The sequence below is a fragment of the Lactuca virosa genome, chromosome 7, assembly GCF_052849685.1.
Source record: "Lactuca virosa cultivar CGN04683 chromosome 7, Lactuca_virosa_CGN04683_v6, whole genome shotgun sequence".
Lineage (NCBI taxonomy): Eukaryota > Viridiplantae > Streptophyta > Magnoliopsida > Asterales > Asteraceae > Lactuca > Lactuca virosa.
In genome coordinates, this window is record NC_136432.1 from 48,238,927 (window position 1) to 48,266,815 (window position 27,889).

At 30.2% G+C, this 27,889-nt stretch overlaps 1 pseudogene; it reads left to right on the top strand.

Moving 5' to 3' along the window:
• The first annotated feature begins 9,096 nt into the window (after nucleotides 1-9,096).
• Nucleotides 9,097-11,839, top strand: LOC145126619 (F-box protein At5g03100-like; annotated as a pseudogene).
• Nucleotides 11,840-27,889: the final 16,050 nt, after the last annotated feature.

A 27,889-nucleotide genomic window follows, 5' to 3' on the forward strand; every position in this document is an offset into this window, starting at 1 on the left:
CACACCCACCCACTCCTAAGTTCACCCCTACCCCCACAACACATACACACAAACACACGCACACACACATACCCACACTTACCTCCACCCCCACCCCCACAAACACATACACAAACCCACCCACACCCACCCCCACAAACACACACACACACACACACACACCCACCCACCCAACACCACTACCACAATCACCGACCTACCATCACCATCACCACCACCACTACCCCATCACCAACACCACCACCGCCGCCGCCATCACCACCACTGCCACAATTGCCGCCGTCACCACTATCGTCTGTCATCACCACCACCACCACCACCACCGTCGCCATCATCGACACCACCATTGCCCCATGCCGCCGCCCCCACCCCCACCCTACCACTGCTACCGTTTTCTAAAAATGAAAACCGTTAGAAAAATACACATCTAAACACGTTTTCTAATTTCCTAAAACTGAAAATGAAAAATGAATAAGTTTTACCTAAACGCGTTTTTTAAATTTTCCAATGAAAACTGAAAACATAAAACGAAAACTGAAAAGGGAAACGAAAAATGGAAAATGAAAACTGTTTTTTTCGTAACTAAACGCAACCTAACCCTTTTAGATATTCAGCTTGGTGTGCATATTTCTTGTGTTTTCTTCTTTTTTCCAAACAAATTCAAGGTACGTTCACTAAAAGGTCCAATATTAACTTAAAATACATTTGATATGTCAATTGATAATTTATCTTAAACAAATTCTTGGTTTATGTTTCTGGTTAAAGAGGTATATTTGCTTGCTTTGTGTTTATTTGAGATGTGTTTTTGTCTTCTCAGGTGTAAAAGTGTCACAATTTGTTACTTTTGATATTCTATTTTTAACTGGTTAACATCTTTATTGATGACAGTGAAATCATTGGAAGAGTTCTCCGGTATCAGTGATGGTTACAAACAAAAGATCAGTTTATCTTTCTTGCTTGTGGGCTTGTCCTCTTGGTTCACTTTGATTTTTAATTGATTTTTCGTTATTCAAAAGGGCTTGATTTTGCAATAGATGATATTCATTGTTTATATGAAGATTACATCATGAAGTCGCTATGATTCAGCAAATATACCTTTTGTGTAGTTTTTAGTTCTAGATTTTTTAGTTTCATATTTATGATATTTATGTTTTTTTTTGTATGAAAAAAAGAGTGGTTACACCCTAAGGGCATCCACAATGCATTGAACTCCATAGAGTTCAATGGATTGCCACATCATCATTCTATAATCCATACAACTTTATTATTTTTTTCTCTACAATGCACTGAACTTCACAAACTTCAATAAAATGTTACAAAATGTAATTTATAGTAAATATTTAAGAATTAAAACTTTCCTTTTTTCCCATTGAAGAGTTCAATTGTCATTGAACTCAAAATCCTTTGAATGCCAATGTGGCATTTCACAATGGTTGAGTTTCATCCATTGAATGACACATGGACATGCCACTTCATTCAACTCTCCCATTGAACTCACCATTGTGGATGCTCTAAGATCATAAAGGACTTCATTTCAATTTCATTCATGATTTTTATTTTCCAGGTCCCATTTTAAGGTATGGGTTTTCATTTATGATGTCTGATAACAGTATTTTGACATTAATTCTTACATGAGTTCTTCCTCAAGGTTTAAATTGCTTTGTTGTTTTTAGATATTGTTATATAGAGAAAAATATTCAAATAATTCCATGGATTTGAGATTTTTATCCATGCTCAGAGTTAGCATTGTAAAGCGATGGGAGCATGCCAAATTTATGGAAGTAAAGGCATGCAGGCTCTATGGTTGCAAAGTTTAGTTTTGGCAAATAAGTTTGTTTAATGTACTTAAATATTTTATATGAAAAAAAAACCTTTAGGCCCCAAAACATTACAATTTGTAGACTACAGCTTGTAAAATGTTGTAAATTTTATATACTCGTTTTGTTAAAAGATTTTTCTACTTATTTATGAACAATGATGTCCAACTAAAACAAAATTATCGCAACAAAAATACTCTAATAGAATTAAGGTTATTTTGGAATGGTCAAATGCAAGAATATGAGATCTAATAATATCTTAAGAAACATTCCATGTCTTTTTTGCATAGTTGACAGATGCATACCAGATTAAGTTGGTTCATTTTGATATCTAATCAATGAAATGTCAAGGTATTTTTTTTATTAAAAGATAGCTTTATATTCTATTTCATAATTTTTCTCTTAGCATGACATCCATTAGTTCTAGGATTAAACCAAATAAAATTTTGTTTATGAAAGAAATAAAGATTTGGGTTTTTAGGCATGTACCTTATGTGGAGTAGTAGAAGGTTACATATGCATGTTGCTAGCTTGCTATTCAAAAAACATTTCCAAAATGTGAAAAGCATGTTTAAGTTTAGTTGGAAGCTATTTTTCATCTGTTATTTAGGTCAAATTCCATAAAATGCACTGTACTTTTTTTTTTCAATTTACTTACAAAATCAATTTTTTTTTCCATTTTAGCCACTTATATTTTGTTTTATCATTCATGAAACCTACTGCATAAACTTACACCTTTAGCTTCCACAAAGCTCCAAAGCTGCTCTCATCTTCGCCATGTCAAGGAGTTTAAAATTGGTGTTCAACGTTCAGAGGTTTTTTTTTATTGAGCTTAATTGGAAGTCAAAGATTTGTGGTTGCTGATAAAAAGACCTGATTTTTAAGATAAATATAAAATCACCTAACTATCCTTAGCTTTGATCAAAACTGATTAACTGATTAGTATATATATTCATTGCTCGGTTCTCATTGTTGTTGTCTTTTAACTCATTGTTGTGTTGGTAGGCTATGTCTCGTTTGAAAGCTAAAGGTTTTGTTTCTCCATCAAATATCAAGTTTCCTCCTGATGCTTCTTATCAACATCGGCTATATGGTATTCGGTCTGACAGTGATAGTGATTCAGATTCGGTTCAAAGCGAAGATCAGGAAGTGTTCTTGGTTGATGATGAGGTTGATTGATTGTTGAAGCATTGAATTCATGTTTAAGCATTTTAGTCATCTCTTTTTTCTGTTAGTTTTTGTAAGGTTTACTTGTTACACCTATTGTTTGTTCATGGCCCATTTCTCTATTTAGCTAATATGTTATTAGCTAATACCAAGTAAGAAATTTAATTTCATTTAGGTACTGGAATGAAAAATAATTTCATTCAAGTTAACAAGTACAACCTACACCAAACTGACCAAGTAAGAAAAATAATTTCATTCAAATACTAGAATGAAAAATATTTTCATTCAGTTATCAAATACTTTTTCAGTGTTAAGATTGACTGATACAATACTTTGTCATTTTAAGTTTTAAATATCAAAACCGTCGTCCTTTAATATAAGGAGTGACGTGTAACTTTTGAAAGTTTAGGGGAAAAAGCAAAACTTCATTTCACCATTTGTCCATTGGCATACTTTAAATTTACGCCGAGCTTCGAGTGGTTGGAAAAAACAGCAGAGAGGTCTGTTGCCAGTTGCCACCATTGACGTCGGGGTAGAAAAATGAAATCAACCTAAAATTGATGCAAAAAAGATAAAGTTTCAAGAAACCGTGGGGAAAGGGGGAGAGGATCAAATCAATGTGTTGTCCTTGATTTATAGGATAAATATCACAAAGATTTTAAGGTGTGTGTATATTATGTTTCTTGGTTTATGTTTTTATAATACGTATATGAAGTAGTAATGAATGGAGCTTTTTATATGCAAGTGCATAATGCAACTAAGGCATTCATTTCATCTTCTCTTCTATCATAATAAAGTAGGTTAAAACCCGTGGAAACCACGGATAAAAGATTTATAAATTTTTATTAAATTAAGAATAGTATAAGTTTTGTTTGGTCTTTTATATTGATTATTTAAAATTAACAAATATATTTATGTGAATATCCAATATACGTTTTGAATGTTGTATGTGTAGACATTTAATAAAATATTATTAATATAATAAATTATAAATTTGAATAGTGTAAAAAAACGTAATCAATCATGCTAATAACATTGATATACGAAAAATTAAATATAATAGAAATGTAATAAATTAAAATATGTAGTACAACACAATAAATTACAAAGTAAAATTACATAGATTATAGGAATAGAAATTAAAGAAATATCAACATAATTTTATTTTTTTAATGTAGAATAATTTTATACAAACTAAAAAAATCAATGAGATAACCATAAATCATAAATCATAAATTTCCAAAAAAATCGTATTGATAAATCATAAATTTGTAAATGATTATATTTTTAGGAAACATACGATTGAAATTAAAAATAAATAAATAAATAAGTAGATTAAGAAGTTACCACAATAATATTGTGAATGAAAAAACATGAGATTATAATTTATAATTCTATAACTTTGTGAAAACCTATTTTGTATACAACGATGTTTTATTGTTAAGTTTATCATCTTTATTTAAAATAGATATTTTAAGTTTTTGTCTACCTTTCACTTTGGATAATGCAACATAAGTGCTTTTTGTACTTATTAGGTGACGTGTTCAAACCAAGTTGTAGTTTTCGAATGTGGTAAAAAACATGTTCTTCAAATAATTTCTCAAATCTTCTGACCTATTTATTTGGAACTCAATCTTCAATTTTAGTTACCTGAATGCAAAACAAATATGTTTACATAAATGAAAGATATATCTAATTACATAAAAGTTACAAATAAAATTGAATGGCATAAATGCATTTTCGTCAATCAAAACAATATCAATACGAAAAAATGTTCATTGGTTTGTCATTTACTGTTTGTTCTACAAACAAATTACTTTGATTTTGAGGGTAAAATCCGCTTTCAACAAATCAAGTTGGCTAATTAGAGCTACTATATTCGTAGATATTAATCTCTAAACGATAGCTACATATTTGCCATTTTTTTGATCTAAAATAGTGTTTTTAAAATTAATTATCAAACTTATTTACTTATTTACCAAATAAGGCATTGTCAATTTACTCTAAAAAATACAGTGCTTTTAACCCAACTCAACAAAAATTAAGATGCCATTTTCTCAAAAATCACGTCCAGCGGGACTTCATTCATCAACCACCTCACTGATGTCAACAATCAACCTCCAGCCACATCGACGCTGACTAGTCCTCCTCCAGACACACCGATGACGACGCTCTACCTCCGGCCACAGGGTTTGATTTCTGATTTCAGCTTCAATTTTTGACTTTGCAGGTTCGATTTTTCAAGCTTTATCTTCTATTCCAACTTCATTAGGTTTTTTGAATACAATTTGAACTTTCATCTTCAATCTATCTGAATACAAATTTCTGATTATAACATATTTCTGAATAAAAAATTATATTCGGGTTAGTTACTTGATCTTTTAACTTTGCTTTTTTTTTCCTTGGATCATGAGATTGCTTTGAATGACCTTCCGAAATAGAAGAACAACCTTGGAATACTTCTTATTGCTAAAATTTGCATCGTTTTTTTGCTGAAAGGCATTTATGCCATGGGAATGTTCCTTCCATACAAAAAGAAAATCAAACAGTGGTGCCTTAAATATAGTTTGGTTCATGTATTTTTAAAACGTTTCCACACTTAAGGATTTGGATGAGTAATGGAATCACTCCAGAGTCTATGATGGTGTTTTTGTATTAGTGAGGCTATTGGTAGCAAAGAACAAAAGATGGAATCACATGTCACTATTTGTCCTTTGTTTCTGGAAATTCATATGGATTTTGAAATTTTTAGATAAACAATCTACTATCTATAACTTGTATGAGTGATAATGGGAGAAGATTAAATATAGCATTCATAGTTAGAATAAAAGAAACAACACCATAATAAAATTATCATATTGTCAATGGAAAGTTTAAGCAAGATTGTTAAAAGCATAGTTGTTATTGACCAGAACTCATTGCAAATTATGCATAATTGTGTTGTTTATGATTTATCTTATTATTTGATTTTATTGGTTTGTTAGTTAGTTACAGATGAAGATAAAATGTTATCTAAAAAAGATATTTGGGTACTTATCATGTTCTCATCAAAGTATAAGGCGAGTTTTAGTTGCTTGATTATCAATGCTGATCGAATTAATCTTGTCACTGTTACTTTTCATTTTAATTATTTAAATATGTGGGGTTTTAAGTATGGGTTTGTTGATATAAGTTATTATATGACATAGATATTGGTGTATATTAACATAAAGTAACAAACATGGTCCTTTCGTATAGGTTCCGTTTTGAACACAAGTAACAAAAATGTAGCATGTATAAAAGATTTACAAAAATGGTCCATTAAGAAAAAAAAAATAACAGGAATAGTTCAATTTAAGCAGGGACATTGCTATTAAGAAATAGTTTAATAAAATCAACATAAATTGTCCCTGTGTAAGAAAAACACATAAATAGTCTATGTTTAAAAAGATGTGACAGAAATAGTTATAGTTTTAAAAAATAGCAATAAATGGTCCGTGTTTAAAAATAATAACAGAAATAGTATCGGTTTAGGAAAATGATTTAATGGTCTTTGTTTGAACAGAATTAACAGATAAGATCATGTTTAACTTTTTTTTTAACCGAAATAGGTCCTTTCATGCAGGTACCGTTTAAAAAAACAAAGCCCTTTTACTACCAAAAAGTTGTCAGGTCAATTCCACATATAGCAATGTACTTTTTTTGTTAAATATGATAAAATAAATTGCAACAAATAAAAAACAAATTAATTCAAGTGACTGAAGAAAGTACATTGGTTTTACCACCAAACATTTTTGTAGGTAATAAAGAAAAGTTTTTTTTATTGGAACATTTTGTGTTTTCTACCAAAAAAAACATGAAAGGAAGGTAAAGTAATTAAGTTTCGACCATAATAACAAAGTGAGAGGAAGAATATGAAACATGAATAAAAGGAAATAGCTAACCTATTGCAACTTCTTATCACTAAATATGATATGGATTTGAAACAGGAAAAAGAGGAATGAAGAGTCAAGAACGAAGATGAAGAATCATTAATAATCTTCATGTATATAATATAATGTATACATGAATAGGATTTTAATCCCTGATTTATTGATATTGAAGATAGAAAAGATCGAGTGTCTAGGAATGTTTAAGTTTTTATATGGAATTGAAATAATTATCCCTAAATTAAGGGGATTATACCAATGAGGGATCTCAATCACAGGTAGATATGAGTTTATTTTATGATTAGATAGTGTTTGTAATGTTAAATCACACAAAATCAGAAAATCAGTTAATAGGAATGAACTGGACAGATGTAATGAGTATTAGGTTAATGTTTGCAAAAAAAAAATCATTGACAGAATTTGAAACACAAGAAGGGCAATATTTAGTGAATTACACAAAATAATCACTGGAAAAAGGAGGAAATGGAATAAAATAAAAAGTTATTAAAAGAAAATAGTTACATAATTATTTACAATTTCAGAAATCATTCATATAAATATTGTAAATTGAAAAGTAGAATGCTATTAAAGAAAAAAGTATAAGCAAACGAATGGGGGAGGCTTAGTGATTGACACGTGGCAAAATAGGTTTTATTTATTAGATTAGGGGATGAGTACCCACTTTCCACGTGGCAATTGCTAAGCACCCCCCCCCCCCCCGCCCAAAACTAATTTTCCCGCTCAAATACTCAAAGTGAAATTATGCATTTGCCCTTACAATCAAATCCAACATATAACACACACACACACACACACACATATATATATATATATATATATATATATATATATATATATACTCTAATAAATGAAGATTCATTTTGTCACATGTTAATCTCTCATAAGTTTTGACACTGTCATTTTGTGGTATTTTTGAAATAAATAATATCCACATGTCAATTTCTAGGTTTTTTTTAAGTTTTAAAATTAAAAAGCCACATAATACATTAGCTATATAAGTAAAGTATTAAATATAATAAATATGATCTTAAATTGCAATAAATATGTTTTTTCCTTCCTTATTTTAAAATTTAATTTTGAAAAATACTTAATGTTTACATTTTGATATTTAATTTTTTTTTAATTAACTCATGCAATACATGGGTCTCACACCTAGTATATATATAATAAAAGACTCTTTGATATGCCACATGTCTATCTTCTAAACCTACTAAATGCCACGTGACCTCTTCTCTTTCACTCCCCGTTTTGTTTTCCCGCTCAACTATTCTTCCCTTAAAATAAGCAATAGACTTTCAACTATTCTTTCCCTTAATATAAGCAAAAGATTTTTCAAATTTTGTATTTCCTATGCTAAACATCCGATCTGTGCTTATTAGGCAACTAATCCTATCTAAAATTTAAATCGATGTAACCAATATCCCGAATAATTAGGACAAGGTAGATTTGATTTCCCGATCCTTACCTCATGTAATATTATCGTCAATTTGATTTCCATCTCTAATCCTTATCCTTCTTCTCTGAGAATCGAGGTGATGTCTAGGTTGTGAAGCAATGGCGCCATCTCCGCCATCTCCCCCCACTCCCGGCTCCCACAATGAGGTTTGAAATTTAGGTTTTCCCATTCTACTCTTCCCTTTTTAGGGCCAGCTTTAGATTTAAAGACATCTATTTCATTTTGTAGCATCATACATCTAGATTTCAATTCTCAACCTTTTTGATTAACCTGTTTTTTTTATATAATTTTATTATTAGATTTGACAATGTGTGGAGAAGGTGACCGAGTAAGATAGCTAGCTATATCCAGATATTAGTTTACCTTTTTTTCTAGCATGAATTTAAATCCTATTGACCATTGTTTGTTAGTTTAGTTTGAAATATGTGATTTCCATTTTCCAAAGAGTTTCTTTTATTTTTGTCTTGTGTTTTGCTTGTTGTGTTTTGCTACAGATGTCTTCCATTATTCACGAGAAATTAAAGTACCTATTGTTTTTGTATTTTGAAGCTGATATTGCTTCATGGGGTCATGATTATACTAGGTAATCACCTTTTCCCCATGTGCGTATAAACCTTAATTGATTAAAAAACCCCATAAATAATTAAAAGGTACATCCATAAGCAAGAAAATAAATGTTTAATCATTGGTGGTGTCATCTCTTTAAGAAATTTGGTTGGTGAAATAGCCCAAAAGTATGCAAAAAGAGGAATGGATGGGAAGAACATAAGGAGCTCTGTTACCACCATGGACGTCGGGGTAGAAGAACGAAATCAACCTAAAATTGATGCAAAACGTATAAAGTTTCAAGAAACCGTGGGCAAAGGGGAAGAGGATCAAATCAGTGTGCTGCCAGATTTTTTGCTTCTTGAAATCCTCTCTCGTTTACCCTCCACAAAATACACAATTAGAACTGGTATGCTCTCCAAAAGATGGAAACATCTTTGGACTTTGCTTCCTACTCTAATGTTCTGGCATAAAAATGACAGTCGCAAGTGGTCCGATTTCGTTTCCATGGTTGACAAAACCCTAACTCAACGTCGTCTACTGAAGCTCAAGAAATTGGAAGTGTATACCATACGTTATAATGGACTTGCGTCTCATGTCAACAGTTGGATTCGTTATGCTATAAGATGTAACGTTGAAGAGCTTCATTTATCCTTACGGCATTTATACTCCAAATGTGAGTTTGTGGTAGGTCAATTTTTTTACAACAACTCATGTTTTACAGATCTGACATTAGACTGCTGCATATTGAATCCAACTGTGACAATTAGTTGGAAAATCTTAAGAGTTTGTGTATTAGTAATGAGAAGTTAGATGAAGATTTGATTGAAAACATATTATCTGGTAGTCCTGTATTGGAAACTTTGGAATTGTGTCACTGTTATGGTTATAGGCGTCTTGATATTACTTCAAAGAGCGTTAAGGAATTGGTGTTCTCTGGATATTTTGATCATGAGGATTATAATGATGCTGGTAATTTTACCAATATAGTCACAATTAATGCTCCTAATATTTTATCACTAACAATCCACGGTAAACTGCTGTTGTGGAAGGTTTTGTTGGTAAATGTTTCTTCTTTAGTCGAAGCCAACTTAAATTATACACACATGGGAAAATACGAGAAATCACTTTATGAAGTGGTTGAAGAGATGCTTAAAGGATTTATACTAAACCTTCGCCATGTCAAGGAGCTTAAAATTGGGGAATTGTGTTCTAAGGTAAATTTTCTTTTGCTTTCCGATGTATGTCTCTGTAAAAAAAAAACATAAGTTATAATAGTTCAATAAACTTGTTGCAAGTATCCTTTTGTTGTCTTTTCAATCAATCAATCCTCCTAATATAATATCATTTTTGTTGTCTTCTCACTTGTATACTTGGTAGGTTCTTTTTCATTTGAGAGCTGAAGGTTTTATTTTTCCATCAAATGTGAAGCTCATGGTTGACTGGAGTAAATTAAGGCCATACAAGTAAAACTAAAATTAGCCGAGAAAAGAGTTGATGAGGACTGGTGTTTCTTTTTTTTTTTTTTAGGAACAGATTAATCATTATTAGTTATTACTCTAATGTGTTTATTGTAGTTTAGAAGCTTTGTTTTTTCTTGCAATCTCTATTGCTTTTGTTTTGATTTATTGTTTGTGGTTGATTCAGCCTTGTATGACTTATGTATTTTCTTGGAGGAAAATAGCCAAATGGTTCTTTGTTATGCCCATATGCTTTTGTGTTGACCAACATATAGATCAAAGATAAGGCCCTGTTTGTTTGGCATGGCAAGATGGTCTTAAAGTGTGTTCCACCCAGAAAGGTGGGACAAGATGGGACATGGATGTCTTGTATGTGCAAATGGCATGAATGTCCTCTCATTATAATCAATATAAATAGGCATACAAAGGTTGTCCATTCCCGCCAAGTCCTATCTATATAACAAACGCAACTTAAGTGGTGTAGTGTGTGTTATATTTACATTTGTGATTTCTATTGTGAAGTCATGATGCATACAAGAGTTCATATCCTTTTTGTAATTTTAAAACCGTTAAAATGAATTAATAATAATAGTCTTGACGTGCTAGGGTGGGCATGGATTTAGGTTACTTCATGGCATTTGACATCAGTTGACTTTTCTAATGAATAAGTCAGGGGCCAAACACTCTTATATTCTTATTTGGAGTCACATAGAAATGGGTGGAGGTTTGTGTAATCTACTTAATGATTGTTTGGTGGTCATGTATGTGTATTTATGAGTTACGGGAATGGTGTTATGGTGGTGACCGGTGACTGGTAATGCACTGATGCGGATTTCCGGAAGGGGAGAAGATCGAATCAGTACAAAATAACATCTCCAAACGATGGAAACATATTTAGACTTCAGTTCCTACTCAAATTTTTACACAAATAAATTTTAATCACCTGCTGTCGGATTTCGTTTCACTCTTTGACAAATCCCTAACAATTAAAGCTCAAGAAATTCCGAGTGATCAACGGTTATGATATTTGATTTGAATATCAATTCAACTATTGGATTGCTTGTGCTATAACATGTCAAGTTGAACAACTTAATTTAACGTTATGGCATACACAATTTGAAGCTGAGTTTCATTTGATCAGTTATTTTTCATCAGCTCATGTTTTACTGATATGACATGCATTAGAAAGCTGCATACTTAATCCAGTTGGAGAGATTAGTTGGTAAATCTAGGAGTTTGTGTTTTTCCGGTGTGAGTTTGTATAAAGATCTTATTGAGAACATATTATCCAGTAGTCCTCAATTGGAAAGTTTGGTATTGGAATTATGCTATCGTTACAGTCCGCTTGATATAACTTCAAACAACGTTAACAACTTGGTGTTCTCTGGATACATGGATACTGACGATTATGATGATGATGGTAATCTCACCAATATTATCGAAATTAATGCTCCTAATATTTAATCACTAACAATCTAAAATGAGTTGTTGATGTGGAAGCTTTAGATGCTAAATGTGTCTTCTTTAGTCAAAGCTAATCTTGATTATACACAAAGGTCAGGCATTGTGAGGCATCACCTAGAGAAGCGGAAGAAGAGATGCTTAAAGGATTAATACTAAACCTTCGCCATGTCAAGGAGCTTAAAATTGGGGATTCTTGTTGTAAGGTAAACTTTCTTTTCCTCTAACAGTTTATATCCAAGTAAAATTCATATGATGATTAGCTTTAGTAGTAGTTTATTCATTATCCTTTAATAAACTTGTTTGATGTATACTATTGGTAGTTTCTGGCTCGTTTGGAGGCTAAGGGTTCGGTTTTGATGATATCTCGATTCTATTTTAAATCTATTTTTGATTGCTCTAATTTATTTTGTCTCCTTCTACCACCAAAAGTGTCCGACTTCTATCATAGTTGAATGATTGGATACCACCAAAATTGTCTGACGTCTATCATAGTTGAACGATTGGAGTCTGGATATGGTGCATTTAGGGAGGAGTTAGAGGGTCAAGAAAAGCAGAACGCCGAGATAAGCTAAATTATATTTAACTAATAATCAAATATTAAAAATTGATCTCCATTTCGAAATTGTGATGCATCTTTTAAAGGGTGTTTGGAATTGCTTTTTGAAATAGCTTACTGATTTATCGGTTTTTTCAAAAAATAAATAAATTAAAAAAATGTTTGGATAAAAGAAAAGTATGGCTTCTTGGAAAGCCTCAAAAAGCAGGAATTGTGACTTTTAATAGCTGTTGGCTTTTTTAAAATAAAATGACATTTATATCTTTAAAATTCTTATAATTTTTTAACTTATTGTTTTATTTACTTTTACAACAATAAAAAGCTAATTCAAATACTTTTAATTTTTAAAAACTCATTCTCCTACCCATGGTTGTCAAAATCGCGATGGATCGTACGATCCTAAGATCCTAGGTATGAAAAATGAGCCGGATCGTAAACGGATTATATTTGGTGTAGGATCGCAGGTAGGATCATAGGATCGAGATCCGATCCGATCCTACCTTCTCTTGTTGTTTTTTTATCACTTTATGTTTTTTACCCTTTAACAACTTACTATTTATTATTTTGTGTTGTGACTTATGACTAATATTTTGAAGTTTTTATAACTTTTGAACGAAAAATTGAATGTTTCAAATATTTTTTATGTTTTAAAATTATAAATTAAAATTATGTTTTCTTTTGTGGGATCTTACGACTCCGATCTTGCAAACCAAAAAACGATCATACGTAGGATCTCAATCTTAACAACCTTGCTCCTACCATCATAAATCACTAAATAATGCTGCCCAAAACTATCTTTAAAGTTAGATAAGCAATCCCAATCATATATATGTGGACTGAATTGTATTTTTTTCAAAGCTTAGTGGCTAAAGCCAAACTTCATCCCTCCTCCATATACGCCTAATTTTTTGTGTCGTTTTTCATGGAGGAAAGCAGTAAGGGTTCTTTTGCAGCCATGGAAATGGTGGAAGAAGGACAAAAGCAACCTACAACACGGATAAAGTTTCAAGAAATCATGGAGAAGGGGGAAGAGGATGGAATCACCTTGTTGCCAGATTACTTGCTTATTAAAATCCTGACTCGTTTAACCACCACAAAAGACACCATTAGAACAGGTACACTCTCCAAGCGATGGAAACATCTTTGGACTTCGGTATATACTCTCGTTTTTAAACACTCAGATTATACAATGAATCAATGTCCCCAAAACCCTAAATCGAAGGTCGCATGTGGTTGTGGAAGCTTTTGTCGGTAAATGTGTCTTCTGTAGTCAAAACTAACTTAAATTATTATAAGCTCGGGTATGAGGAGACAACACGTAAAGAAGCGGAAGAAGAGATGCTTAAAGGATTTATACTAAAACTTTGCCATGCCAAGGAGCTTAAGATTGGGGCTTACTGTTCTAAGGTATAGTTTCTTTTTCTTTGGCAATTTATGTCTTTGTTTATGATGATTAGCTTTAGTCGTAATTTATTGATTATCCTTTCATAAACTTGTTAATTTTGAGTGTTTGGTTAAAGAATGATTATGATTATGATTTTCTAAATGTTTATGATCAAAATAATGGAGAAGCATGTAAGTAGTTGCTGAATAAAGAATTGACCCTAACTATACCTAACTTTAATAAACTGATTATCTTACGTTAAATCATAGTAATCACTATCAAAATGCACATTGCAGAAGAAAGTCAGAAACTACGAACCCGCCTCAGCATTGTTATTTGTTAACCCTTGTTAAATATGTTTTCTCATTTTGCTGCAAAGAAATCATTTATGGATTGGAGCATGAATGTCTTTGTTTCTGTATTTTGGGCCTCTCTGTTCTTATGGGATGCCACTACAAGTTATAATATTTGTGTTAAATAAACATTATTTTTCAAACTAAAATTGGCTTTATTTGTTCTTAATTTAATTTATTATTTATGTATTGTTTTTTGGGTTATATGTATTGTGTTATTAGTTGATGGTCTGCAGGTAAGTTGTATATATGCTCGCCGGTTGAGACCGGGTTTTGGATAGTCCATGGGTTGTTAATTGGATTGTATATATTGTGCATCTTATCTTTCGGGTCATTACAGAACTATACATGCACAAGTGATATGATCTATGTTCTCTCTGAATTAGGGTTTCAGTGTTCTAGTTGTTCATCTGTAACCTGTACATTCATATGTTCTTGATAGTTCTTGTGAGAGTAGATTTATGTGAGAGTAATGTAGGAATATGTAGTGAGGTTTTTTGTGTAAAAGTAGTTCAAATGAACTGATCTATCATTAATAAATAGATTGTTCATGTTGGGAAATTAATTTTGTCAAGTTGTTCAATTTGTTTGGCACATTCATAACTAATGCATTGCACACTTCTCATTTTTGTTGTCTTCTCACTTGTATGGTTGTGTTGGTAGGCTCTCTCTTGTTTGGAAGCTAAAGGTTTTGATTTTCCATCAAATATCAAGTTTCCTGGTGCTACTTTTCATTGGGGTGATAGTGATTCGTCTGAGAGTGATTCAGTTGAAAGTGAAGATTTGTGATGCTTTTAATTCATGTTTAGGCATTTTAGTTATCCTGACATATTTTCGTCACTTTTACTGTTTGTTTTTTGTAAGGTTTAATTACTTGGTTGCATTGGGTCATTTCCTTTCGGTTGTGTATCATTTCTTATATAACATCTTGATCTATTAAATGTTTCATATGTTCTATCTCTATTTAGCTAATGCATTATTAGCTGTTACTCTGATGCATTTATTATAATTGGAATGTAATTTCTATTCTTTTATCTGGTAGGGCATGTTTTTGAGCAAAATGGACAAATGTTTCATGGTATGTTTTTGTCATGAGTTGAACATGAGTGGTGTGGAGCATATATATATATATATATATATATATATATATATATATATATATATATATATATATATATATATATATATATATATATATATATATATATATGGAAATGATCAAATGAAAACAACTAAAAGGTTGAGAACGCGAGAACAAGTATATTCATTTGTGATTCCATGTATTCATTTGTGGAGAAATGATAAATTTTTACGCATGCTTTTTCTCTTCAATTGAAATTAAAGGCGTAAAAATTTATCATTTCTCCACAAATTAATACATGGAATCACACATGAATATACTTTGTTCTCGCGTTCTCAACCTTTTTGATGTTCTCATTTGATCCTTTCCCTATATATATATATATATATATATATATATATATATATATATATATATATATATATATATATATATATATAAGCTCCACACCACTCATGCGTGTGTGTGTGTGTGCGCTGAGGAAGGTTTAATCAAGAAAAAAAAGTTGAAATGAGGGAATCAATCTTAGTCACACATTTATTTTGTCGCGAACACTTGGACGTACCGGTGAAAATAGGCAAGGGACATACGTTTGTATTCAAACCAAACATGTTTTTAAACTATGCTAATCATTACCTTAATATATACAAAAATATGGTTTTTTTTGTTTTTTTTTAATTTTTAAGAAGTTATTTTTATCAAAAAAATTATTTTAAATATATCAAAATTTATGATTTTTTATTCTCTATAAATAGACATTCATATTGATATAGTTTTAAATTAAAATAAATTTTTTATTTTTTTATTGTTACCGCTTTCCCTATTCATAAGTGGATAAAAATGCATCATATTTTTATTACAACACATTCGTTATTCACTTATGAATAAAATGTATGTTTAATTTTTTTTACAGTTAAAGTATCATTCATATATGAATCTAACACGTAATAAAGTTTTTACTTAATTTTTTTTTTCATCATATGGTATATTCATATATAAATAAAACGTGTATTAGCTATCGTCATATGTTATGTTCATAGATGGATAAACCTTTATCAGATTTTTTGCTACGGTTCCTTTTTTATTCATATATGAATAAGTAGTATGTTAATAAAAGACGAAGTGTTTTGAAAATTCGAACTACTTATTCATATATGAATAACAAATGAACTGTAACAAAATTCTGATAAATGTGTTATTTATATATGAATATAACTTGTGAGGATAGCTAATACACGTTTTATTCATATGTGAATATAACAAGTGACGAGAGCTGATGTAAGCTGTAAGAAGTTTATTACATATTATATTCATATATGAATGATAATTAAACTGTAAAAAAAATTAGGCATACTTTTTATTCATAAGTTAATAACGAATGTACTGTAATAAAATCCGATGCGCTTTTATTTACTTATGATTAAGGAGAGCTGAAACTATAAACAAAAGAAATTTTTTATTTTATTTTAAAACTATGTCAATATGGATATCTATTTAAAGAGAATAAAAAATTATGAATTTTGATATATTTAATTAAAATCATTTTTCGATAAAAACAACTCTTTAAAAATATAAAATACCAAAAAAAAACTATGTTTTTGTAAATATTAATGTAATAATTAGCATAGTTTAAGGAAACATATTCTGTTTGCAAACAAAATGTGTGTTTCTTTCCCATTTCTGCCGGTATGATGAAGGGTTTTGCGGCAAAAATGAATGATTGGTTGAGAATGATTCCCTCATTCTCAATATTTTTTTATTTTCTCAATTGAACTTACCTCTATATATTATATTGAGTTTTGGATACTGATGTTGTAGGGCGTTTGTAAAGTCGCAATGTATGTAGGAGTCTATAGAAAAGGACAAGATAAATGAGATTTTTCTCATTAATTCTTAACTTTTTAAACATTCTCATAGTTTTTCCCTTGTATTTTCCCCAATGTATCATTTTCTCAATTATGTAATAATCATCTGTTATTAAGACATGGGAAAAGAACACATGTTTATTCTAGACCATTATGAGAGTTATACTTCTTAACCTACGTGTGAATCACAATCATTTTAAACAACAATTCAGATTTTGATATGTAGTCCATCCTTTTGAGGAAACCTTTTACACATTCTCATACTTGGTTCATGATGTTACTTGTGTGATTTGTCGAATATTCAGATCGGTGATGCTTTGAATTCATTTAGGCAATGTCAATATTGTATAATATATTCATTTTCAATATCATAAAATATATACAAGCACTAGAGTTACAAGAAAATATAAGCATTGTTGAGTAGGTAACTTCTATAAGGAAACACAAATACTAGCAATAAAGCAAAATGCATATACTACTCCAACAAAGGGGGCAAGATCATTCGAAACCCTATACTACTCCACTATCCTAGGCCTAAGTATCCACATCTTCCCATATGAGCTTTTGTCCTCGAAAATGTCCAATTCCTTTAAGTTTATATCATGTTATACTCACTACTTCCTTCTCGTACTATCGATAGGGATCATCTCCACCCTTCTTATTGGAATGGTTGGTTGTCTCATATGGACATTAATAGTTTCATTTTATTTACTTCTTTTGATAGTTTATTTTAGAACATTTTAGTTTATTAATTAGCTAATCATCATGCATGTTTTTTCCTTTTCGTTATTTTATATCTATATCGGGTACTTTCTAGTTTTTGAGTTTTATAGCAGATATTTGGAGAAATGGAGCGGAGCGTGGATGGAGATTCGGAAGACAAACGAAGTTTGAGAGGATGATCAGGATTGTTGGAGCTTATCTAAGAGGGTTGGATTGAAGATTGATGTCATTGGAGTTTGCTTTGAAGATTATATGCAAGAAACTTGGGCCTTGGATGATTGGAAGATGAAGATTTTTGGATTATGGATTATTGGTTATGGTTGTTTAATTTGGGCTTTTGATGATGATAAGAAGAAGATGGACTTGTTTTGGACTACTTTATGTTGCAAATGGGCCTATAGGATCATTCAAAGAAGTCAAAACTAAAGGACAAAGACCATAGAGGAAAAGGGGACAAAAAAGCCATTCTCGATCAGCACAACTCACGAGGCCGCACGAGTTTTTACACCGCAGCTCATGCGGCCGCATGGTTCTTGCAGGGGCACTTTCGGGTTTTCAATTTTTATGTCTATTTGAAGGTAGTTTGGTGGGAGCTTTTGGGGAATTCTTAGATCAAATTTTTGAGCCTTTTCTCTAGAGTTTTTGAGCTCTTGAAGGTGGGAAGAAATTGAAGAAAACATCATATTTTCATCTAGATTCTTGTTGAATGTTTGGTATTTATAAACTATTTCTCTTTTGTTTAAGCCTAGCCATATTAGGCTAAGTTCGTTTTGGTTAATGTTGGTTTAATCCGTAGACAATTAGTTATTTTGAAGATTGTTTATGAACTTGTGCTTGAAGTTTATGGAAGTCTTTTCTAGTTAAACATCTTTTTATGTTTTTTTGTCTTTAATCATTAGTTTAGATGAATGAATGTTTAATTAGTTGGCTAATTTCTTGGTTATGTAATAGATCTTCAAATTAGCAAGCAATAAATGGTTTATATGTTTGTTTTCATTTCAAATAGGCCATGGAAATACTTACTCCATAATGGTAATGGAAGCATTTGATTATCTTTTGGACTTGGTGACTCTTAAAACTTAATGCTAATTGATTTTCACAAAATTACATGCATCATTAACTTTGTGCCTTTGATTAAGGAAATGTGTTATGAGGTTCTCTAGCCATTTTGATAACAAAGAAGAGTTGAGACGATTTATGCTTAAAAAATTGGTATAGGCAAGTTAAATGAAATCACAAGTATTGCATCATAACATTTAATGATAAGTTAACTAATTGTCTATGTTGTGAATACCAATATCAACCATTTTTCTCTTCTTGATTTAAATCAAACTATTTACTGTTTACTTGCAATTCTCATATCTTAGTGTAATTTGAGTTTCTTTAAAAACATCAAAAGACTAATACCACCATTTTACAAGTATTTTACAAAGAGGTTTACATTGAGTAACAAATTGAACCAATCTACGTTGATTCGATCCCTTTACCACTATACACTATTTTAGTGTAAAAGATTTAGGGTTATTTATTTTGTTGGCCTCAAAAACCATCAGACATGTCCAAACTAGCACAATCTGCCTTCCATTAATGTGTTGATGCTTTTTAACTTCCTTAATTTATTGTTATGGACATTTTCCGAAAATAAAAAAGATTGTTATTTGTAGATGTTAGTTGATGTTTTGCATATATTTTTGTTGTTTTTAGATCAATAAGAAGTGACAATTTCCACAATTCCCCGTGTCATTTTTCTTTCAATACCAGTGCAACATAAGTGTGTTGTAAATTCAGTCTTTCTTGATATACATTTGGCAAAAGCAAGGAGTGTGGTCCAATAATCTCAAGCTAGTGTTGTTTTTCCTATAATATTGCTTCTCATTTATTTTAGTGTTTTGGTGTTGGTTGATGTTTGTATATATCTTCTATTTTGGCATTTCTTTGTAATGGGATAAGATGTACCTCATATTCGTATCATGGGTCATGGATAACCTGAGTATCACCCTCTAAACTCAAGAACATTTTGAAATGATACCCAAATGGTCCAATTACCGTTTCATAAAATTTGTATGCTTTGATCATACATTGAATTGCATCGCATACAGGGAAAAATTTTATTATATATGTTAGTAAGTTATACTATGTTCTGAAATATTGATTTAAAACGGGGGCAAGACCATTGCAATTCTTTAAGTTTGTTGTAAATATACTTTGAAGTGGAAAATATGTTTTAAACAAATGGTTTGACACATGTTTTGGAATGGTATGGTTCGAAAGGAAAATAAGGAATGACAATTTGTTTGAATACAAATGGATTTAAATGAAAAATGGTTTAAAGTGAAAATGATTTCGAGAGTAATGTTTTGAATTACAAATATTTTTATGTCTAAAACCTATGTATCTCACGAGACATATGTTTTACATATTCTATATTTATGTGGCATGTATCGCATGTACATGTTACCAAGAATTGGATAGAAGAATTGAAGAGTATAGAAGTCACACTAGACTTTCATATATCTAAATGAGGACCAAAAGATATATTCTCTCCCTAGACGAGATAGTTATGTCATAATACGGAGGGTATGTTTGGGTTTAGTAATACCCTTGTAGTTGTATTATAATAGTTGCATATGTCTCGGGTTTTTATTTTGGTATGATTTTTGTAGAATCTTCTCATGTACAGATTTATCCTAGTTGCTCAATGGTCATGTCGAAATTTTGGTAAAAGTATTAAAATACTTTTTGACATTGGACTAAGTTGACTCTGATTATTCTTGGTTGCATTCGAAATGTGTTTTACCTTATCTTTCGGATGTCCCAAATAGGATATAAGAGGTGGGGTGTTACATAATGTTTTAGGGCTTAAACTAGAGTGTTTAAGTTATAAATGTTATTGGATATCATTTTTGGATTAAAGTCAAATTTTATAAGCAGTTGAGGGACCTATTTTGCCAAGTGATCAAAGTTAATTTTAAAAATTTTGTAAGCATCCTTTCTGACAAAAATCCAAACTTGAAATTAGATTTGGAAAGTAAAAATTAACCCTAACCTAAAATTTGATTTCAAAAGGCAACAAGCACAAAATTTTGATTTAAAGAAACCGAGCCTCGAATAAAAAAAACATAACCACTAGAACTCGATTTTAAAACTCAATTTCAAAAAACCAGACAACCAAACAAAAACCCTATCCACGAGTCCAGGGCCGGATTAGAGCATGGGCAAACAGGACAATTGCACAGGGCCACTTCTTTTTAGGGGCCCATTTTTTTATTAATATATTATATACAGTGGCCTAACAAGAGAAGGACTAGTGCAGAACTGCAGATCACGAACGAAGCTTATTAGCTTTTTCTGGCATAAAAACCCTACAAATACATATCTTCAAGAAAATTTGAATTAAATCTGTGTTGTTCAGCTAACAACAACAATAATCCTTAGATTTGCTACAAATATCCTTTTCCTTCAGATCTCTAACTCAAAAATCGATATGTTTCAGGTTTCCAATTTCACCACCACCCTCCAATTTACATCTTCCACCTTAGTTTGCTTGATTGTAGATAGATTTTTTGTTTTTGAAAAGAATCAAAACAGATGAGAAAGAGAAAAGGGTATTTTGTAGTTGTTTTCTGTTTATTTTTGTAGGGAGATGAGATGCTTCCTTTAAAAAAATCCATTTTCAAGAATTTTGGTGAAGTTTGGTTGACTCATGGAGTCTTGTTTCACCTTACTTCCAATATTGGAGCAATAGTAGTAGTTAGAAGAAATTTTTGCATAACTAATCCTTATATTTAAGCTATATGACATTATCAGCCCTTGTTATGTTAGTTGTATTGTTTGATTGTTTGAATTTAATATTGTGGATGTTTGCGATATAGTTGTCAATTTTGGCAGTTTTATATAAAAATGAGTTAATTTTGGATAGTAATTCATAGATAAGATAAAGAGATTTACACAATATAAATAAAAAATTAGGTATAAGAGTTAGAAGTTGCTTAAAAATTAAAATGTATTTACATATTTTGAATTTTATACTTCATTTTATAAAAAACTAGATTATGACCCGCGTTAAACGCGGAGAACATAAATTAAATACATATCACATTAATAGGTGGCGTTGTCTTAGGAAAAATTTTAATTAAAAAATGTTAGTTAGATTCATTTTTAGAGTTTTTGAACCAAACTTAATAAATAAAAATATTTCATATTTATATTAGAGCAATTTGGTTTTTTAATACAGTAATTTTTAACATAAATGATCCACGTGATCTTTGTTTTATCACAACATGATGTGACTTAAAGATTAAAACATGTTGTGTAGTAGTTTTATGAATTGACTTTGTTCGGTGTACCAACCACATGGAGGCTCATATGACTCTTTTCATATTGACCCTGTAAAACCAAAAGCAACAATAAGTTGTTATATGTACCAGCAATGTTCAATTCTGCAAAGAAATTCGATAAACATTACAGTTAAAGTGCATTGTCATAGCCATAAACATCAAATTCAAATATTTTAATTTGGTCAATTTCTAAAGTATTTTTTCCTTATAAGAATTAAAATATGATTTTTCAGGTTATACACAATCACACATGCATATCTTCTGATCAAAGAAATTATTACAACAAAAAATAAAAACATGTTATGAACAAAAATATAATATTAGTTTCATAATTTCCCAAAGGTTAACACTAATAAATAATAATGAACTTTCACAAACCTTGCATTTTGGTCACTGTATCCAACTAACAAATGAAATTCAGTTTAGATGATTGATTCAAAAAGTGCATATGTGACTTCTTGTAGCCGAATTTGGGGAAATGCTAAGACGTAATGAGGTATAAGGGAACGGTCTGTGAGGCTACAGTTGGTTTCTGGAAGGCAATACAAATGCAAAATCGTTAGCACATATCTTTCCTACCTGCTTCAATTATTAAATTAGATCAAATTTGTCAAAATCAAATTACAAAAAAAAATGTAACCTAGAAATCAAACAACATATTTTTCATAGAAATAAATATTACAAATCTATAATTTACACTTTATATAATATTCTTAAATTATATCTTACATTTTCATCTCTAATGGTCACTAACACCTCTTTCTACCTTATTGTTATGACACGCATCTATATCGAAAATAAGAGAAAAAACTTTAGAGAACGAATGTTAACAGAGTGATCCTTAATTGAAAACGTAGCAAAATTATTCATAGAGCCGCTATGATTCTTCTATAGAGCGTCAGAAGATCTCTATAGTGACAACCGATATGGCATCTATTAGAACGCACCATTTAAAGTAGCTGTTTCGATTAATGTAAGTGAAAATTCATTTAGAATGCTTACCAGTTGTGATTGTTTCCACTTGAATGTGAACATTAACATTTTTGTAGAGAAATGGAACTTCAAATGAATCCTATATAGCCAAATCAACAAACATGACTACACAAAAAGAAACCTAAATTGATATATAACCAAATTTCCATCAAAATTAAAAAAAAAAATTAGGTTTAGCTGAACAATTTTTTCAATTTATCAAAATTTTATTTTATTACAAACCTATATGAGTAATCAAGAATCTAAAGCAAGTGAAAGAAGTAATTGTTAATTTAAAGCTAGTAAAAAAATACAATATTGTGAAATTGCTTATAATTTACATGTTTGCTTATTGTCCTGGAGGTACCCAGCCACTTGGACATGTATTGTTATTTGATTAATTAGTGAATAAATTACATTATAGAATATGAAATTTAACAATTGTTCAAATTCATTTACACTTGATTTATCAATAGAAAATGGACAAATTTATAATCATAAAAGTATGTTTAATTCAACAAAATCAATGGAAAACTGAGTTTCTTGAAGAAGAAAATCAATTACACAAAAATAATATAAATAAAAAACAAAGAATGGAGCAAAGAACATTTGAAGATCGTGCCGGAAAGGTATGACCAATAAGATCTTTTTGGCACTTTTCAATATAGACATGGTTAATGTTTTCTCATCTTCAAGATGATAAGTACAAGTAAGTAGAGAAAACAAATTTATAATCATAAAAATATGCTTAATTCAACAAATTTGTTATCAAAGTTAATGGAAAATATTTTTTTTTCGAAATACTCAATTATTAAGTATGTAGGATATTACCACTAAGGTATTTAGAGTTTTGCATCATCCTTAAGGTTCAATACAGACATCAACTAATGCTCATCACTTTCAAGTAAAATTCTCTACAATTTAAACTTAAATATAATAAATCTAATCAATAACATTATAAAAAAGTGTAAGTTTAAGAATAAATACATATAATTATTGAGTTAGACAGTTGGAAATCGAGCAATTGTAATTTAACATGTATCAAACCGATTATTACTTTTAAAACTTGAGGTATTTAGTATTTACTATATTAATAAGATTTAAATGCAAGGTGAATGTTTTTCCCTTGATGGATTTTGGTACCATCGATCTACACTGAGAAAGAAATAAAATAATTAAGAAGATATATCATGTTGATTTGAAAACATATAAGATGGTCAGCGTATAAATTACGGCTTTAAATTTGGGGAGGATTTGAATTTTGAATTTTATTTTAGGGATAGAGGAAATTGGTGAAGGTTTAAGCGGGAACATTGATGGTTTAAGTGAAACACAAACAATTTGATCTAAGGGTAAAAAAGGTATAAGTGAAACACAATCAAAAGTCTTTATTGCTTTACATGATGAAATAAAGTTTCTCTTTTAGACATAGAATTCAATCTTCTATTTTGTAAATGCAAACGTCTTAGTCTTCGCCTCTCTCTAGCATCATTGTAATGAGTTTTATTATTTGAATCTGTAAAATTGTAGGACATCATTAATATCTAAAAATAATAATATTTCATTGGTAAGTATTTACTAATAAATTTATTAATAATTTCACAATGAGTTATAAATAATTGTTTTAGAATTGTTAAAAGATTTATAAAAGTTTACAATTTCATAAAAAGTGGTAGTTTTTTAATATTTATATTGAAGTTGTAATGAATAACATTGTAACAATGTTGACAAATTCACATTAAATGAAATAATAGAGTAAAATATGATTAAATTTCTAAATTCATCTGAGTTTAAACCTAAAAGGCAAATAGATGAATAATTCAGCATTTCATAAAACTCAAAATGTATTCAAATGATCAAAATTCTAACCCAAAAATGAATAGTATGAAACAAAGTCATCAAAAATCAAACCCCAAAACCAAATAGTATGTAAACAAAATATGAAATCAATAGTATTCAAATCAATCAACAACTCAAACAAAATCATGAAAATCATATATTGTTTTTCTTGCTTTAGAATTAGCAGTTTTAGCTTGCCTTCTCCAGAAATACGATTTGTCATTGATGTTGATCGTCGTTTGTTTGAGGACATTGTTGTCAGATTATCAACACCGTAAACATCTGTATATACACCTTTTTAAAGGATGTCCACTTAGTTAGTGGACTTGTTGTAGTGCTTTTATCAAGATTCGAAGTGGGTGTGAAGTTATCACCAAACAACATCCTAAATGTAGAAAATAAATTCATATGTCATTCTAAAATTTGATAATATTTTAATGTATTTAAAATATTAGACTTAGTTATATTATATTTAAAACCTACTAATTTAATGTGTATTGAGATCCGAATTTTGCCAATAAAACGTTAAACGAATCGGATTTTGGCGCCTACATTTGTAGTACATAGAAATATGTTAGTTGATCAACTAAAATATAAAAAACGAAATTTAATAAGTTTAGTGTTTGTAGTATTCTTCGTAAAAGAATGTTTCATGTTCGATGTTAATTTTTTTTCCAATTCAGTAATGATTGCATTATCAACAATGAAGTTTAAGATTGCATAACCATCAATTTTGTTCTTCAAATTATATTGTGAAATTTGAATTTTAAACACCAATTTTTTATCCAAAAGTACATTCAAAGCTGATAGATAAATCTCCGTATTACCCTCCTAAAAATTAAAAAAAAATGATTATAAAAATAGATACACAAAAAGTAAAAAATTAGTTTTGTATAAATGAAGTTAATATCGATAACCTCATTAAGCTTTTGAAGCAACTCTTGTGCGGTTTTTTCCAGAAGTTTCTTTGTGTCACAATCAAATAACGTAAGTCACACCACACAGATAAAGTCTGTACTCGAATGGTGATTTGAAACTAAAACCATTGATATAAACAAATTCAGTAATATAAAATTAGAAACTTTATTTGAAGAGTATAATAATATGTATAAAAGAATTATTGAAAACCTTAGAACGACATATATGTATTTGTTCATGCAAGTTGAAGTGTAACAATAAAAAACCTCTTTATCTTGCTTTTGGTCTGTTCCATGAGTTTTGTCATCATGCATTAAAACGACTTTTATGGCTTTCTTTTGACAAACATAGGTCGACACATTAAAAAAATCGATATTAAGGATATAATTTTGTTTCTATAACTAAATGAATGAAACTAATATGCTTAAAGTAGATTGATTAATTTTTTTCTTGATCTCTCAACAGGAATACAATAATAATAGGTTATAAGAACAGAGTAAATACAAAAAATTGGAGAATAAGAATGAGAACAGGGTAAAGAAAGAACCTGGAAAAAAAATTAGTGAATAAGACCGCTGAGAACACTGTAAATCATAGGGCTCAATCCAAAATCATAAGAACAACTTCAACGTAATCGTATATATAGGTTGTTTTCCAATAAGGAAATCATTATCTTCCAAAAAAATAGAATCATAAGATATCATCTTGGAGATTTTCAGCTATTCATCTGGAAAGAAAAGATATCATTTATATTGAGTCAAAATTTCAAATTAACACTTGCTTAATTAAAGAGTTTTAAATTCAAAATCATTATCTCAAATTGATTTATTTTACTTGGGATATACCGGGGATGAATTATGAATAATATTGACTTTAATTTTGATTCTCAAATATTTTGCTGATTTAATAGGATTAGATTAGATTTTATAGGTTTATAACCGAATTATTGATGTGCTTATTTAATGGGTATTTTCAAATAAATAAATAAAAAGTAAACGGGTTTGAATTTTGAAGCCAAAAGTTATAAATAAGGGAGTTAAATTAGGAACAATATTCATTAGAGAAACTAATATCTCGTATATTGTTAGGTGCATTTCATGTACCCATTTTGTAGCTTTATTTCATAAAAGTACATTGCATATAGGCTTAAACTCATGCATTTTGCATGTTTTTCGGGATTTTTCATGAGGCAATTTCATTCAAATACTTTTGTGATATTTCAGGGACTTTTGGAGGTAGGATATTGTTGGAGGAGGTAAATAAAAGTTGCAGACAAAATTTCAGGACTTGCGGAGCACCGAGGAGCAAGATATCAAAGAAATGAAGATTTTGGCTTTACAGATATTTACACGGCCGTGTAAATGCAAGCCTTGCGTTTACGCGGGCCGTGTAAACGTAGATTTCTGCACAGTATATTTTTGCGTTTACGCGGGCCGTGTAAATGACAGTGTTAATTTACGCGGGCTGTGTAAACGTAAATGCGGGTTTTAAAGCAGTTTTTCACCATTTTTAAAGGGGGGAACCGACTTTTTACTTTGGGGGGTCGACTTTTGGAGTAGAGAAGGCGATTTTCTTGAGGATTTTGAAGTTGATTAACACTTGGGAACATTTGATTTCATTTTGTAAGAACTTTAATTTCATTTTCTAGATTTGTGATCTTGTTCTAGTCATGAGTGGCTAGAACCCTAGATTCTCCAACTTTATGTCTTGACTTCTAGTTGTGATTTTGATGTTTTCTTTCAATTTTCTATCTAGTGAATTTGATTTTGTTTCAATCGAATGTTTGATTCTAATTGTGATTCTTATTGGCCATTTGAATTAGGGTTAGATCATTCAAGTTATCTAATTGCAAAATCCGTAATTATTTTGTAAATTGGACTAGGTAACAAGCACTAAACTGATTTCTATTGAATGAATTTAGTGTAAATCTTATTCACACATTCTTATGCTCCCGAGCTTATGAGGGGTATTGAGTGTTGTTGGGAACATTCACATAAAGTTTAATGCAATCTTTCAACCTAA